The following is an 18,343-nucleotide window of genomic DNA, read 5'->3' as shown; positions in this document are numbered from 1 at the left end:
CATTACTACACTAGGGTCCAATTTGGAGGACTTGTCACGACGCGTGTTTTCTCTCCAACCTACTTAGGGGAGGTGCGGAGGGGGCAGAGCCCCCTCTGTAGGGGTCCAGGGGGCAGTCCCCCCCGGCCTGCAAGGCCGTTACAGTAAACACCATGCGCAATTTGAAGGACAGTTTATAGTCAAATTTTGAACTACTTGCTCTAAGTTTCAGTCCAGTGATGGATCTATGATGTGCATTTAGCTCTACGTAGCCTTTGGGGCCAATTTCGGGGTTTAGATACGTCAAAATTTGTGTTCTAGATACCTGTCCGATTTTGACAGTTTTCTGTCCAATTCTCAAATGTCCGATTTTTAGGAGTCTGATTATCAGAATCGGACGTCCAATTTTGGGTTGTCCCATCGACCCAGTGGTCTGATTTTGGTCACGTCCGATTTCTGGAATTGGACGTCTGATTTTGATAGGCGTCCGATTTTGAGCCGTTCGATTCCTTGTGTCCGATTTCCAGGGTCCGAGTGCCTGATTTTGAAGTCCGATTTTCAATGTGTGCAATTTTCAGGGTCCGAGTGTCCAATTTTGAGACTGGGTTTGACTCTCACAGTGGTCCGATTCTAGGAATCGGATCGGATAGGGTGGTCTGATTCTAGCAGTCGGACGGTCCGACCCCGAAATTGAATGGTCCGATTTTGGGAATCGGACCGACTGGTTCGACGGTGCGGACGACAGCCTGCAGGTTGCGCGCGATGCCTCAAGATCAACGCCTATACCACGGAATCATCCCGTGCCTTCCAAATAGGTGCAAAATAATAGAAGGAACTGCCAGGCATACCTGGAATCAATGTGGCGTTCGAATCAATCAGCACTTCAACGATCTCCTCGCAGCTCGCTCTCTCCCTAGCTCTCAAGCTCACTCTCTTCTTAGAACGCAGAATGTCAAATGTGGTCTTTCCCGGTTTCCTGGAACCAAAATGTGGGAGCTTTCGCTCAACCACCAAGACCCACGGACCACTTATTGTTTCAAGTGTTCCAAGCCGAGCACTAATGGCTACCTCTCACATAGCCGACGTGCCATCCATATCTACGGGTGTAGTGAGCTTACCTCCATGTCGATCGAGTTACCTCCTTTCCCGTGCACTCCGGTAGCTCCACGATCCAAGTGCAAGCTTCAAGCAAGCTCCATTCTCAAGCTCCACACTCCAAGCTCCATAGCCGCGAGCAAGACAAGAGAAGAGAAGAGAAGAGAAGAAGAGAGGAGAAGATGGAGAGCTTCTCCTCCCCGGTCCCTCACCCTCACACACTCACTCCCTCACACTCTCACACTCCCTCTCTCAAGCACAAGCTCAAGCAAGCAAGAAGAAGAAGAAGAAGAAAAAGAGGAGACTCACTTTTGGCCACACACAAGAATGAGCTTCTCATTCACTTTTCAACTTTATATACAAAACCCTAAATCCCTTTTGGGCTGTCATCCCCTTATCCCCTTTTTTACATGGCCGGCCGTGGCCTAGGCTATTTTTTCCATTGTCCTTCTATCTTCCTAGCTTCCTTTTCACCGCCCGTCTACATTTACAAATTACACGGGTGAGAGCCCGGCGCTCCTTAAATTAAATCACGATGCGCTTGCGTTCTTTTACAGAAGTATTGACTTGCACTTTTCCTTGTGCGTCTTTCTCCCTTATTTGGGACTTTTCTGCGCTTCTTGTGTTTCTAGATTTTCCTTGTGCGCCTTTGTCTTCCGTTTCACTTTTCCTTGGCCTTTTTCTTCTGCTTTAGCTTTTTCAGATTTTCCACCTTGTTCCCCTGACGGTTAACAAAGGGTCCACAAGCTTCTTCAACCAATACAATGAGATGCAGGACTCTATTTGTCATAAGATCACAATTCTTTTTCCATATTGCATAAGCATCCTCCTTAATAACATTGAAATACACGTGTTTGATAATTACAAAATTATAGTGGACTTGCATAGCTCGTCAATTTTTGCCCAATCCTTTGCATCATAAAGCTCTAGCTTTATGCCCTCTAACTTCAAATTATGGCTTAACTTGCCTTTTTTACACCAAGACTTGCCATATTTACATCTTCCAATATTGAAAGTTATTGCCATCAAGATTTTCAATGTTGAAAATAGCACTATCGGTTGATGCATGAGAACATACCATAATGATTACAAATGTCTACAAATGATAAGAGTATAGGCTATTGTAATCATAGCAAAATAACCTCAAAATTGATCCAAAAGGGTAGGCTAAAGAACATAAACAAAGGAGGGTGTATTTGTCCACAACCTACAATCAATAGAATGTAAAAGTAAAGTGTTTACTCTTCAAAATAATGGTAAAAATAGTAATTACAACAATATTGTAGCAAATGCAGCAATGTATATCAATCCAAGTATGGACAAATAGACAAGAAAGAAAGCTCCTACTACTAGGAATATCCAAATAGTAACTCAGGTATATAAATACAACTAATAGTGAAGAATACGCATAAACCACCAATACCAAAGACTATCACAAACTCAAAGTGTCAGTAAACAATACATCCCATAGGCATAGACATAGTGTATGTAAGTGGAGCCCCAAGAGGAACACCAAGAAAATAGGGAATCTACTACAAGAAAATCTATCTTGTATCATCAACAAACATCTTTTTCATATTTGGTTTGACCACAACAAGGAAAAGAACACTAGGAACAAGAAATCTTCACGCAGCTTCATACAAACAATTCTCCCACGGACTTAACTTGAACAAACTTGATTATGCTTCTCATATTCTTCATAGAATTCATCAAGATACTACAAAAACTCAAGAGAATATACCACTTTGAATGGGAATCATCACATAGTATTCTTCTTCAATAGTTCCATAGCTTTCTCTCACAATCTCTCACTCATAATAACATTGTTTTGCATAGATTTGGCTATCTCTCACTCTCTTTCTCACTCTTATACATGCTCTCTCTCAATAGTAGAATGATATATTCAAGAATAATAATTCATAAGCCCTCTTTGGTCATGGATACCCCTCCCAAGAGATATGTTTGATATGAAAGTTCGCTAGAGCCACTACACTGGTCGTTCATAGCTTAACAATGTAACTGTCACTTTAAACTTTACTTTGAGTCTTCAATAGCTACTTCTTCCACTTCTTTGAGCTATTTTGAACCGGTATTCATCTCTTTCCAAAGTTGAAAAGCTTACCCAAGCTACACATTCATCCCATATAACACTTACAGAAGCATATAGAATAAAACAGAATAGAGATAGAGGTTCTACAGAAGCTCAACAAAGGATCTACAGTACCATACAAAAGGTTATTAGAAAGTCCTTTCCCTTATTCTATCATCACTGAAAGAATAAAGAATAAAGTGATAGTGATGGGCACCCGCCAACCTGCAATGTATAGGTGTGTGGGTACAATGTATAATGAGTAAATGTGGGTGACTAGGCACATGTGCCTTTACCCCGAACAATAATTTGTCCAATTATTTCTAACCAAACTAAGTTTCTTGAGCTAAGTTGATTAACCAAAAAGACTGGATATTTACACCCATGACCAAAAAAACTTGGTCATTGAGTTTCGTGGCCAAGATTACTAAAGAAAGATCTTGGGTATATTTGAAAATTTATTGTTATTTATTAGAGAAGTAACTAAGAATTTTAAAGTAGAGAAAGATCCTTAGGACATTTGGTCTATATGCTTTAGTCCTTATTTCGTCTTGCAAAGAGCTAAATCCTTTACTCCACAAAGCTCCCCTATTAATTGATTTAAAAATACTTAGTTAGATCTAGATGTGTTTTAGCAAGTGGACAAGTGAATAACTCCCCATATGGCCTACTATTGATGTCTAAAGACCAAAATCCACAACAAAGAAGGGAGAAACTAAAAATATATGACACTCTTTTAGGTGTACATAATAGATTAGGTTTGGCTCAAGATTTTAATTAAAATAATATAATTGTTTGATTTTTATGAAGCATTGGGTCTTTTTCATAAATGTTATTTTAGTTTATAGCATGCTTTAGGCTAGTCCACACAAAAAACATGAAGAAATAAATAATCCTTTGTTTCTTGTGGCATGCTTAGAAGACTTGAAGCCTAGGGTTTTCCCTAGTATTTATGGTATCTCTAAAATGCATTTGAGTTTAAATCATGGTCTAAAATGGTATGTACTGGAAAAATGAGGAACTTAAGCTTCTTTTTTTTTGCATACTTAGGTTAATGTGGGGATATACAAACATTTGCTATTGAAGCACCTTTTGAGAGAGCCAAGATGACTTCTTCCCTAAATGTGTCCAAGTCTAGGGAAGAATTGGAGTCATACTTTGACCACAATATACTCCAAATATTTAACTTTTCAAATAAATTAGGGTCCCTTGTCTAACGATTGATAATGTATATGAAAGATGTACATTCATCCTCCCAATATAAGTACCCAATTTGGCATTATCTCAACCATCGCTATCACATGCATACCCCCTTGGGCTCATGACACATCATCAACAAGGTGCACTCATCAACATGAAATAAAGAGAGATCCTTGATATTGATGTCTTCAAATTTAAAAGCCATATGTACACGCATGTGCAAAGTTTTGGTGTGCACAAGTATATGTCTATCCTAAGACATGTTGCCTTTCAAAAGGTGTGTAAAGATGCTAATAAATGTTAAAGTATAGATCATGGTGATGCTATGGAAAAGAAAAGCCTTTTAAGGCATTAAATGTATATAGGCTTATGGGTGGTTAATTAAGTAGAATAGTAGCCCTAAAATTGTAAGATGTGAAAGGAATTGTACCAAGAATATATGGGCATACAATCGAAACTAAATGCATATAGGCTTGATAAGCTAGCATACACTATGTGCATTCATAGAGAAACTTCTTTTACAAAAAGAAGTTCACATGAGCCTAGAGTCTACCTAGATTATATCTTCAAAGTTTACAAGATGTGTAACTACCTATCCATAGTACATAGATATTTACATTAGGCATTTGTTTTAATGTGGCTAGTAGGAGAGAGCCATAATTTTTCCATTTCATTTGCAAAGGCCAAGAAGGAACGTTCTAAGGTATGTAAGTACATGTTCCTATATTGGAGTAGTGTATATATGTTGGTGTGAGTATGGATGCATATCCTAAATAATTGTTCTTTTTGTGTACCTGGCCAATATTAAGTTCTTATTATAGAAGTTAGTGGTAAGACTTGTACTTGTTCCCTTCATAATTTGATCTAGTACATTATATAATTAGCAATTGCTTTGATGAAGCTACCTAGAGATTTACTTCACAAATATGTGAGGTTAGTAGGTATATATTTAAATGTATTCACAAATGCCCCTAATAACATTGTTCTTTTGGGCATTTGTGTATAGGCATGTACCTATGTCTATATTCTTATGTGTACAACTACATGAATTCATGCATGTGTGGAAATTCTATATACATGTATATTTGTATGCATTTCCATACATGCAAGTATATATGCATATTTGTATATGTTTGCATACATGCAAGTAAGATAATTGTCTATAAATTTGTGTGTAGGTTTACATTTGTATGTGTGTATGTATGTGTTTGTGTGTTATTCATAGTCAATAAGGTGCAAGACAATCAACAAAGGTCTCTTTAGGTCAATGAGAATTGTCTAAATAAATATGGAGCGAGCATTATATGTCAGCAAACTTTGTAAAGAAGGAAATGCGTGTATTTTTAATACCTATCTATGATAACCCAAAAAGCAAATATGATAAGAGAGAGAGAAAGAGAAGAGACTAAAGTAGAAGGTGGCGCATGAAAAATCAACAAATGTTTGTTAAATTGGATATTAAATATTACAATAAATATAGATGAGGTATTACATATCAATGGGCTTTGTAAAAGAGAAGAAAAGGCATGGATTTTAATATGTAATTTTGAGAACCTAACAATTAAGGTGGAGAGAGAGAGAGAGAGAGAGAGTCGTAAGCATTGTGTGTGTGCGTGCAGGATAGTATGGAAGTGCGTTAAGTATAATGTCAAAGAAATCATAAAGTTGATAAGTGCAAATGACCATCATCACCAACAAGTTTTTTGAGAATATTCTCACTTAACCTTGCACTGAAGAAAAAGTAGAAAAAGTAGATAGTGGGTGTGTGTGTGTGTGTGTGTGTGTGTGTGTGTGTGTGTGCGCGCGCGCGCGCATGCACGCGTGCATGCAAAGGAGGTAGTGATGTGTATGTGAAGTACAACAAGGATACCAAGTACAAAACTCCATCATGATTCTATATCAAATGCTTGAAACATTGCACTAATATGAGGTCATTTAACACTTTTCAAAAACAACATTGCACTAAGGAAAGTAGAAAGTGATGTGGGTGTTTGCACAATTGTATGTCACTAAAGTAGAAAGAGTTGTGTGTGTGTGTGTGTGTGTGTGTGTGTGTGTGTGTGTGTGTGTGTGTGTGTGTGTGTGTGTGTGTGTGTGTGTGTGTGTGTGTGTGTGTGTGTGTGTGTGTGATCATAAAGAGGAGAAGTGTAAAAGGCCATTGTTATTATATATTGAATACTTGCAACATTCAATCAACAACTATTGCGAATATTGGCATATAACATAGAAAACAAAGATGAGAAAGGGTGTTAACTTTGGCAATTCAAAAAGCTTAAAAGACGATTTAAGTAAGCCACCAATTCTACATTGAATGCTTTAAATATAGTAGAATGCTTTAAACATTCAATAAGCAACATTTTTTAGAGTATTCGCATATAACTCCTTTTAAAAGCAGCCTTGCACCAATGGAAACATAGAAAACGAAGACAAGAAAGGGTGTTAACTTATGCAATTTAAAAAAAACTAAAAAGACAATTTAAGTAAGCTACCAATTGATTTGTATTTGGGATTAACAAACTACCTTAACTTAGGGGGGGGAAAATGCACCCTATACCAAGCTCTAAAGCCTTTCCCTTAGCAAGCCCAAAGGATATGATAATAGCGAGAAGAAAGAAGCTAAGGAAAAAAAGAGTGAGTTGTCCAAGTTAGCTTTTAATGTGAGGTTGCAACCCTCACATTACCTCAAAGAGCAATGCATACAATTGGGTATCTTAAGGTTGATCTATGATATTTTCCTTAATTCTAATTAAAGCCACAAACGTATACAAGAATCAACTAGATAAGCAAATAATTCAACTTACTAATTTTGCTTCCATAAGATGCACTAGCTCACTTTTCTACAATCTTATCACATGAAATTTTTATTAAGAAAATGGAGTGCTTTATTGGGGAAAATTCATATTGTACTATGGTTTAAACATCCCCCTAGATTTCTACCACCTCCTCATACAATATAATTTTTTTTCTAACAAGAGTTAAGGTACTTGCAGCATTTATTTTACTTTCATACCATCCAACAATCTAGCCTCCTACAAAAACCATGTGGAAAAAAAAGCATGATCACAAAGCCTTATGGTAAAATTCAAGTGGCTATTAATGAATTTATTAGGTGCTAGACATGATGATCCAAATGGTGCAATAGCAGGTCATTTAGGTCTTTGTATAGTCTAGAGTAATAGCACAATAGTTGTTGGCACAATAAAGCATATGCTTTTCCTTCTCCTAGGCAAGTTTTATGGCGTGTGGCCTCATTTGATTTTTAAAAATCAATATATCTTTAAGCTCTATAATTAAGCTTTGTTGCAATTATTCCACTGTGACAAGGCTTGTCGTGACTCATTTGCATTATTTTGCATACCATTTCTTGCATACATAGTGCATATTAACAACCTTTTTTTCTTATGCATGTCTTGCCCAAGCTATTATCTCACAGTTAGAGCCTATTTAGATGGGGTAATCATGAGTATGGTGGGTTAAGTCTCACCCACAAAAATATATGTGTGCATAGTAATAGAACAACTCGTCTTTATTCCCCATGCCAATGGCTCTTCTTCATTTGCTTGGCATATTGTGTGCAATATGTGGGCATTTATTCCATTTATAAACCAACCAACTATCTAGCCTCTTACAAAACCATATGAAGAAAAGCTTGATTCCAAGTCCTATGGTGAAACCCAAGTGTCTATAAATGACAATGTTAGGTGCTAGACATGCTTATCCAAATGGTCTCATTGCAAGTCATTTAGTTCCTCACATGGTCTAAAGAAGTAGTACAATGTTGGCACAACAAGCATTACCCTTTCCTTCCAGTAGGCAATATATATAGCATGTGATCTCACTTGACTTTTGACAACTCAATATATTGTCAAGCTCTATAATTAGCACTACTCAAAAACCCTACCATAATGCAAAATTGAATGGCATATCATTATGGAATCAATGATCCTATAGTGTATATTAGACAGCATGAATGGAAAACAAATGTGCACATTTGCAATGAAGTCTATGAGAAGCATGGAGGAGAGGTCAAATAAAATGTAGCATGTGCTCAAGAGTAGAATGTGGAAGCCATTTTTATTAAGCAATGACACTTGAAAATTAAACAAAACCAAATGCTCTTCATGGTGGACAAACCTACTAAAAAAGATGCTTGGAGAAAAAGGTCATAGAATTATTAATAAATAACTGTGCTAGCAAGAAGAGGACATTGCAAGTTAAGGTTGTTCCACCTCTATGTGCATTAATTGGGGGGGGGGGGGGGGGGGGGGGTGCGGGGGTTGCAGCTCCAAGATGTTGGGAGGCCTCCCCTCACCCCCCGGCTCCCCCACGATAGAGCCTAGCCCCCACGATGACTACCTAGCAACCCACCCATGCACCCGTGATTGCGCCCACCCCCACACCCATTACCGGGGGAGAGAGAGAGAGAGAGAGAGAGAGAGAGAGAGAGAGAGAGAGAGAGAGAGAGAGAGAGAGAGAGAGAGAGAGAGAGAGAGAGAGAGAGAGAGAGAGAGAGAGAGAGAGAGAGAGAGCTTCTACACTTATATAGAGATATTAATACTATATAATAGTAATGTGTAATAAATTAAAACATAGCTTTCTAAAATTATGAAACATAAATTAAAAATTTTTCATTCCTAACATAAATATTAATACATGAAAAAATCAATTATGAAAAGGAAAATACTATTTCAATGTAGTTATTAAAATTTGAATAAATTTAAAAGGTAAATTATTTAATATTACTTTCAAAATTATTACTATAAAAATTAAAATTCTCTAATTTCTAACATAAATATTGAAATGTGATCATTTCAATTATCAAAATATCAATTTTTCATGTAATTATTAAATTAAATACTTTTAAAATATAAATTAATTAACTCTATTTTAAATTGTAAATAATTGAATTAAAATATTAAAACACAAATAGCATTATTTAACATTAAAACATAAATGAATAAACATGTGTTCCATATATAACTAATGTAATATACATTATTAATATATATAATATTAAGTAATGTAATGAGCAAGAGATCATGAAGATAGAGAAAAATAGAGAAGGTGGAGGAGCCTTCAATGTATGCCTCTTGGAGACTTAGCACCCCCTCACTTGCACTAAGGGATATTAGTAACAACTAAGATGCAAAGTACCCTAATTGATATTGACACGTGCGAAGCAACTATACATGCATGTCCTATGATGTCATGTGGCAACATCCTCTCTTCTTCTTCTTCCTTCTCACATCTCTTGGCTTGAGGATTAGAAGCATCTATATCTTTTCTTCCTCTACTTTTCTCCCTTGGCATGCAAATGCAAGAATCTCTGTGTGTGTGTGTGTGTGTGTGTGTGTGTGTGTGTGTGTGTGTGTGTGTGTGTGTGTGTGTGTGTGTGTGTGGGCAATGGTGTACAAGTATGTGAAACATGCAAGAATCTGTGTGTGTGTGTGTGTGTGTGTGTGTGTGTGTGGGCAATGGTGTACAAGTATGTGAAACATGCAAGAATCTGTGTGTGTGTGTGTGTGTGTGTGTGTGTGTGTGTGTGTGTGGAGGCAATGGTGTACAAGTATGTGAAACATGCATTAGGATGCAAAGTTTCCTAATTGTTTTACTAACACTAATGCTTTGAACCATAGTGCGAGAACATCGATGAAAAGCACCAAGAGAATCTAGGCATGGATTGCTTGGTTGTTTTAAAGTGATATGTTTAATGCCAATGTTAGGATGTTCTTAGAGGCAAAGCTTGTGGGAATTACATATTCACATTTTCTTCTAGACAAGTAATTCCACTAGGCTATTAAACCTCATTACAATTAGTCCACTTTGATAGGGCTTGTGGACTCATTCATATTGTTTTGCATATCATTTCTTGCATGCGTAGTGTACATCATCAATCTTGTTTTCTTCTATATGGCATGTAAAAGCCCTAATCTCATAGTTAGAACCCATCTAGATGGGGTTTTTTGTCTCACCCACTAAAATTTTTCTACATAGTGACAAAACAATTCCTCTTTCTTCCCCATGCTAATGGCTCTTCTTCATTTGCTTGGCATAGGGTGTGAAATCTGTGGACTTTTCTTTGTATTTCAACACTCTTCTTCATATTATGTATAATCTATGGGTTTCTCCTCACCCTATTCTCAAGAGCTTCAGGTAGTTGAATCATTTATGTTAACAACCCAACTATCTAGCATCCTTCAAAACCAATCTAGAAAAAAGCTATAGTTGAAAGGTGAGAAGGATCGAAGCTTGCACTCGAGAGCTATGGCGGGAGAGCAAGAGTAAGAAAGAGAGAGACAAGAAATGGGAACTCCAACAGTTACAATGTCTGACCGAGCCTTCCTTTATTCAAACTGTCACTAAAAGAATAAAGAATAAAGTGACAGTGACGGGCACCCGCCACCTGCAGTGTGCAATGGCGGTGACTGTCAGTGTAGTAATATATGGGCGGCTAAGCAGAGGTGCCTTTACCCCCAACAACCTCCCACTTAAAGGTGAATCTGCCCTAGTGAGGAGTGAAAAGAAAAAGAAAAAGACAGTACAACATGTACACATGTACAACAGGATGAGGAAAGATGTCATCTCATCCCACACCCATCAACCTCCTGAGGAAGGCAAAGCGCTCTGTAGAGAGGCTTTTCGTAAGCAGATCTACAGGATTCTGGTCAGTCGAGATCTTGACAAGATCAACACACTTGTTCTCAACGACCCCACGTATGAAGTGATACCTCACCTCAATGTGTTTCATCTTCGCATGGAAGACCGGATTCTTGGCTAACTGAATAGCACTCATAGAATCCGAATGCAGTGTAGGGATAGCATCAATATCAAGGTCAGCAACCAAACGACCCAACCAAATGGCCTCCTTGCAAGCCTCAGTGGTGGCTGCAACATACTCGGCCTCTGTAGTAGAAAAGGCCGTGCATTTCTGCACCCTGGATATCCAAGAAACAGCACCTCCAGCATAGGTGAATACATAGCCGGAAGTGGACTTCCTACTATCTGCATATCCTGCATAATCAAAGTCAGTGTACCCCACCCCACGACTCCTGCATCCTGGATGCCATAGCAAAAGCACATATCTGCAGTTCCCTTCAGGTACCTCATGATACTCTTCAAGGCATTCCAATGCTTCTTACCAGGTGTAGCCATATAGCGTGCCACAATACCAACTGCAAAGGCAATATCTGGACGAGTGGCTATCATGGCATACATAAGACTGCCCACTATGGATGCATAGGGAATCTTGGCCATCTCGGCCCTCTGCTCATCTGTCTATGAAGAATCACCCTGTGATACCTTCATATATAAGAAGGCAATGGATAGCCAATAGGCTTTACGTCCTGCATGCGAAAGCGCTCAAGGACTTTATGAATGTACTCCCTCTGTGACAAGTAGAGGAGTCCCTGATACCTGTTGCATCTAATGCGCATACCAAGTATGTGAGAGGCCTGTCCCAGATCTTTTATCTCAAAGATTTTCTTGAGCTGAGCCTTAAGAGCATCTAGCTCATCATGAGCTTTCCCTGCTATCAACATATCATCCACATAGAGTACCAAAATCAATAAAGAACCATCACGGGCTTCCTTCTTGTAAAGACACGGATCCATAGCACTCCTGCTGTAGCCCTGTGACTGCATAAAGGCATCAAACTTATAATACCACTCCCTAGGTGCCTGCTTCAAGCCATAAAGACTTTTCTTCAATTTGCACACTATGTGCTCCCTGCCAGGTTCTGCAAAGCCCTTAGGCTGCTCCATATAAATATCATCATGCAAGTCCCCATGTAAGAAAGCCGTCTTGACATCCATCTGGCATAAATCCAAGTCAAGCTGAGCAACCAAAGCCAAGACTAAGCGCAGGGTGGTCATCTTAACCACAGAAGAAAAGACCTCATCAAAGTCCACACCATGCTCCTACTTAAAACCCTTTACTACCAATCTAGCCTTGTATGCCGGCTTGGGGTGTCCAGGGGTACTTTTCAGCTTGTACACCCACTTGCATGGCAAAGCCTTCTTGTCCTTAGGCAAGGAAACCAAATCCCAAGTCTCATTCTTATGCAAGGAGTCTATCTCAGACTGCATAGCCCTCTCCCAAGAGTGACTGTCACCCCTGCGCATAGCCTCATTATAAGTAAATGGCTCTCCTGCATCTGTAACCAAGACATAATGTATCGAGGGCTGAAATCTATCAGGTGGACGTCTGTCTCTAGTAGACCATCTCACGGCAGGCTCTGTTGCGCCTGCCCAGCTACATGTCCAACACCCTAACCATGAGTATCTGCTACAGATGTAGGCTGTCCAACTGGTTGTGCGGGAGCTCTCGGCTCCTCCTAAAATGTGACCCTACGGATCTCAACAACTCTCTCAAGCTGCCTATGCATCTTGTCTTCATGGAAGACTACATCATGACTGTGGATGACTTTCCGCGCCTGCAGATCCCAGAGACGGTAACCCATCTCGCCTGCATCCCCATAACCAAGGAAAATGCATTTGATACTCTTAGGATCCAGCTTACTTCTCTTGTCCCTGGGCACATGGCAAAATGCCTCATATCCAAAGACACGGAGATGCACATAAGAGGGAGGTTTTCCAGTCCATACCTCCTCGGCAACCTGGAAATCCAAACCACTAGAAGGTGATCTGTTTATGATATGCACAACTGTACTAACTGCCTCAGCCCAAAAGCTCTGTGGTAGGCCTGCATGGCTAAGCATACTGCGTACATGCTCCTAGATGGTTCTATTCATCAGCTCAACCAAACCATTCTGGGGGGAGGGGGGGTGTAGGGGGCGGTCAACTGATGCTTAATACCCCTCTCATCACATACCTGCTCAAAAGCACATGAAACATACTCACCCCCATTATCTGTTCTTAGGCATTTTAGCCTATACCCAGACTGGTTTTCAACCAGTACAAGCTATCTCTGAAACATAGCCAAGACATCGGATTTCAGCTTAATGGGATAATACCAAACTTTCCGTGAAAAATCATCTATGAAAATAACAAAATACTTGGCATCACCCATAGACTGACAAGGCATGGGCCCACAGACCTAGTCTGCTTGCCATAAAGATAATGCTCACATGAATCAAAATATACATAATCAAGGGGCGGTAAGTACTGCAAACTAGAAAGCATTTACATTCCCTTCAAAGACATATGGCCCAAACGGGCATGCCAAAGAGATACATGTGGGATAGAACCCACAGATAAAACATGATCAAGGGAAGAAGCGGATACAATCAAAGGATAGAGGCTGCCAGCCTTGGCACCTCTCGCAATCACAAATCTGCCACGAGTGATCTTTCATACAGAGTCTCCAAAAGATACATGATAATATGCGTCATCAAGCTGTCCAGCTGACAGGAGACTGAGTATCAAAGCAGGTACATGACGTAGATCCTAAATAACAAAACTGCTGCTAGAAGGAAACTGCAACCTAACATCACCAATGCCCACAATGTCAAGAGAGTTGTCATCATCCAAGCACACGAAACCCGAAACAATACGGTATGAATGAAACCACTCTCGGCAAGGTGTCATATGAAAGGACGCACCTGAGTCCAAGAGCCAACAATGTGCATACATAGAGTGTATCTCTATCATCTGCGAAGCACTTGAAGAAGCTGCAAGGATATAATCATCATCATCAACATCCTTAGGCTGCATAACATTAATCTCTTCAATTTTAACATTGGACTTTGCAAGCACTATGCTATGATCAGAAGACTTATCCTGCACTTTTTCTTTCCCCTTATCTTTGCGCCTTTCATTGCGCAGTTCATGGCATTGTGGCCTAATATGGCCCTTTTTTCCACAATGGTGATAAGTAACATCTGCATTTCTGTCACGGGATTTGCTACGTGACTTTCCACGAGACTTGGACCGAGATTTCTGAGAATCCCATCCATGGCCACTGCCATTGCCATGCTTTCCATATCCATCATTCTTGCCTCTAACTGTCATAGCATGCGACACAGAGAGGCATCCAAATTCTTACGATTAACCTCTTCTTGCAGAAGAGCACTCTCAACATCAGATAATTTCAAGGTAGTAGCAGAGGCACATAATGCAGTGCGAAATACATCCTATGATTCATTAAGAGTACCAAGCAAGAAAAGAGGAGTGACATCCTCTGTAAAAGTGATGTCCTGCGAAGTCAAGTTCTTGAGTATAGCATGGAACTGGCTCAAGTGAGTAGACATGATCACATTCTCCTTCATCAGATCCCATAAGCTGCTTCAGCCAATACATCTGACTCGCTGGACTTTTCTTGTCATAGAGATTCTTGATTTTATCCCACAACTTCCATGCACTCTATTCTTCCTCAAATACATTGTAATGAACATGTTCTATAAGAGAGAATACAATAGTGGACTTACATAACTCATCAAGCTCAAACCATTCCTCATCTGGCATAGTTGCAGACGGCTGCTCGCTGAACCTCAATGGTTTGATCTACGATTTCTGCACCAATACCTGCTAAATCTGGCTCTTCCAATAAGAGTAATTCGTACCATCAAGCTTAGTGATGTTGAAAATAGCATGATCAGTGGACGAACTTGCCATAATGTAGGCTGGAAGACTGTAGACAGTTCAAAACTGCTTGCTATTTACTGCAGAAAATGACCAAAAAATCACCAAAATCGAGAGAAAATGGCGAGAAAAGTGTAACCAAAGCTGCTGCCCACCAAGTACTAGTGAAAGTACATCATTTCAGAATATTTCAGTATGAAAAATCCATGTCAGTCCGGAGTTATATGCTTGATGTAATAAATGACAGCAGGGTACTGTGAGAGGCAATTGCTAACCAAATCACTGCACCAAGTCAAGAAATGACAGCCAAGACATGACCAGCCATAAACGGGCATAAATCAGCACCAAAAAATCATCAAGGCCCTGAGCAAACACCCAAACATGTCACCAAAGCATCCATTAGTGAGTAGGCATACCCCCTGGACAATATGGCAAAGTATACATAACTCTGGCAAGACCTGACACCAGTACGTGTATGCTCACAAGAGTGCAAAGCCCAAGCTCAGGTCAAAATCAATTCCAAGATATCAGTGCATGAACCATCCAACATTTATGTATAAGAGATCCCAAAGTCTCAAGTATCCGCAAAATGCTCAAAATAGCATAAACCTTCTGTTCAATGTTGGTCAAGCATACATGATGCTCCTAGTGGCACAAAATGCGGATAAACGAGCTCAACAGCTCAAGCAAACCAAGTCAAAGTACCAAAGACAGGTAACCAAGACAATGCCTCAATAGCATCCAAGGTCGTAATGGAAAAGGCCAAGTCGTAACGGAAAAATCCAAGTCAATGTCCAACTGCTCAAAGGGAATACTCAAATCAATGTCGAGACGAGCTCAAACAACTGCCATCCACAACCAAAGCATAAACCATTCACCAAGACATCATAACCCGTACTGGGTAGCCTAGGCATAAACCATGTCATAGATGAAATGCCAGCTGCAAAGAAGTGACAGTCAAATCCAAATCGATCTCTAATCTCAACTCAAAAGCATTTCGAAGCATAAACAAGACATGTGGCATAGTCCAAATACATCATGACATCATACCGAGTAGTCGAGAGCACCCCGTGACCAATAGGCATAACCCAACTGTAGCATAGATAGCTTCAGGCCCTAAAGTTTCCTGCAGCATATAACCTCTGTAAACTGAGCAAATCAGTGCTCAATCCAACCTCAAATCCATAGGCATACATTCCCGTATGTATAGGCACCAACAGGGCATAATTGTGCATCAAATGCCAAGACCTGTAAGCATAAAATTGAAGTAACAGGTGGCTGCCCTGTTTTGGACAGATCTGGGATTGTTCAAAACAGTCAATGGTTGAGCTAAATCAGCTCCAAATGCGTCTCACATAAGAGGCATAACATCCACAAGTGATCCGGTATCAATAGACATCAGTAGAAGCATCACATAAGCCATAGGCATACAAATACATGTTGTCTCAAACTTGAAATTTGTTGCAGAATATTCTATCATCAGAATTTGGCAAATCTGACATCACCATCGTGTCCGAAGCATACCAAAACCCCAACTTAGACTCTTATCTTCCTGAATCGGGTTCCAAATGCTGAGATATGACAAAAAGAGTGATTTTTGGGCCAGATTTTGAAATAGGCGCAAAAAAAACATAAGCTGGCTGGGGGGTCTGCTGTCCCACGTGTCAACAATGGGGCCCAAAGGGGGCACAAATGGGGGCCAAAGAAGGCCTACACCAAGCCTCAGCAAGCCTTGATATGCTGGAAGCAAGATCCAGGTAAAGGAAGCTCCAAGAGGTGTGAGTTATGGCTGCCCACAACCTGTGAAAACCCTATTTACCTAGACCTGTGGACTAAGATAAATCTCTGAAATAATAAAGCAATACCTCAAGGTCAATGCCCTGATGGTGCCTCAATAGGCCGGGAAGAAGCTCGGGAAGCCGGGGAGTGACGGGAGCTCAAGAGAATGAGCTATGGCTGCCGGGAAGGAGACCCAATGTAAGTGGGGAGTCGATGGGAAGCTGAGAATGCCACAAGCCAAGCTCAAGAGTCGGGAAGCTGTGCTCTAATACCAGTTGAAAGGTGAGAAGGATCGAAGCTTGTACTCGAGAGCTATAGCGGGAGAGCAAGAGCAAGAAAGAGAGAGACAAGAAATGGGAACTCCAACAGTCACAATGTGTAACTGGGCCTTCCTTTATTCAAACTGTCACTAAAAGAATACAGAATAAAGTGACGGTGATGGGCGCCCACCACCTGCAGTGTGTAGTGGCAGTGAGTGTCAGTGTAGTAATACACGGGCGACTAGGCGGAGGCGCCTTTATCCCCAACAATAGTCCCAACGTCATATGGAAAATTTCAAGCAACTATCAATGAAAATCTTAGGTACTTGACATGATGATCTAAATGATGCCATCACAAGTCATTTAGTTCTTTGTATAGTCTATAGTAATAACACAATTGTTGGCACGACAAATCATATCCTTTCTTGATGCTAGATAGGATATATGGCATATGATCTTAGTCGGTTTTTGAGACATCAATAAATTTTCAAGCTCTATATAAGCAATATTGAAAACCTCTATCATAATGCATGATTGAAAGGCATATCATCATGGAATCAATGATCCTATAATGTATATCAGACAACATGGAATGGAAAAGACTTGTGCACATCTATAATAAATGTATATGAGAAGCATGGAGGAGAGGTCAAATAAAATGGAGCATGTGTTAGAGAAGAAAAAATGGATGCCATTTTTACCAAGTAACAACACTCGACAAATTGCAAACAATCAAATCCTCTTCATGGTGGAGATACCTACTAACAAGTGCTTTAAGAAAAAGATCATAGAATGTTAATGAAAGACTTAATGTTAGCAAGAAGATGACATTGGAAGTCAATGTTATGCCATTGTGTCTAAAATGATACGTGCATGCTAATGTTAGGATGTTCATACAGGCAAAGGATGAGCTTTTTAGCGATGTGGCATATTCACATTTTATTCTAGACACCATAGTTCCTCTAGGCTATTAAGCCTTGTTGCAGTTAGTCCAGTGTGATAGGGCTTATGGTGACTCTTGTATTTGCATATCATTTATTACATACATGGTGCACATTATGAATCTTATTTTCTTCTCTATGTCATGTCCAAGCCCTAATCTCCTAGAGCCCATTTAGATGAGGTGGTCACGACTGTAGTGGGGGAGTCTCACCCATTAAAATTTATGTGTGCATGGTAACATGTGGTATATAATCTATGGGTTACTTCTTAGCCTATTTTCACATGTTACATGTGCAACAATGCCCAAAACAAGACCATCTTTAAACATTTGCACTTCCTTAGAAGGCATGAATAGCTTAACCTATAAGTTTTTGCTTCATTGTATACATACATGTGCGTGTGTGCATGCAAGCATGCGCGTGTGTACGTGTGTACGCACACATGCACATGAACTTCCTTAG

The sequence above is a fragment of the Lygodium microphyllum genome, chromosome 13, assembly GCF_053477565.2.
Source record: "Lygodium microphyllum isolate KBCC chromosome 13, Lygodium_microphyllum_v1.1.10, whole genome shotgun sequence".
In the NCBI taxonomy this organism is placed as follows: domain Eukaryota; kingdom Viridiplantae; phylum Streptophyta; class Polypodiopsida; order Schizaeales; family Lygodiaceae; genus Lygodium; species Lygodium microphyllum.
Note: the sequence above shows the minus strand (reverse complement) of the source record.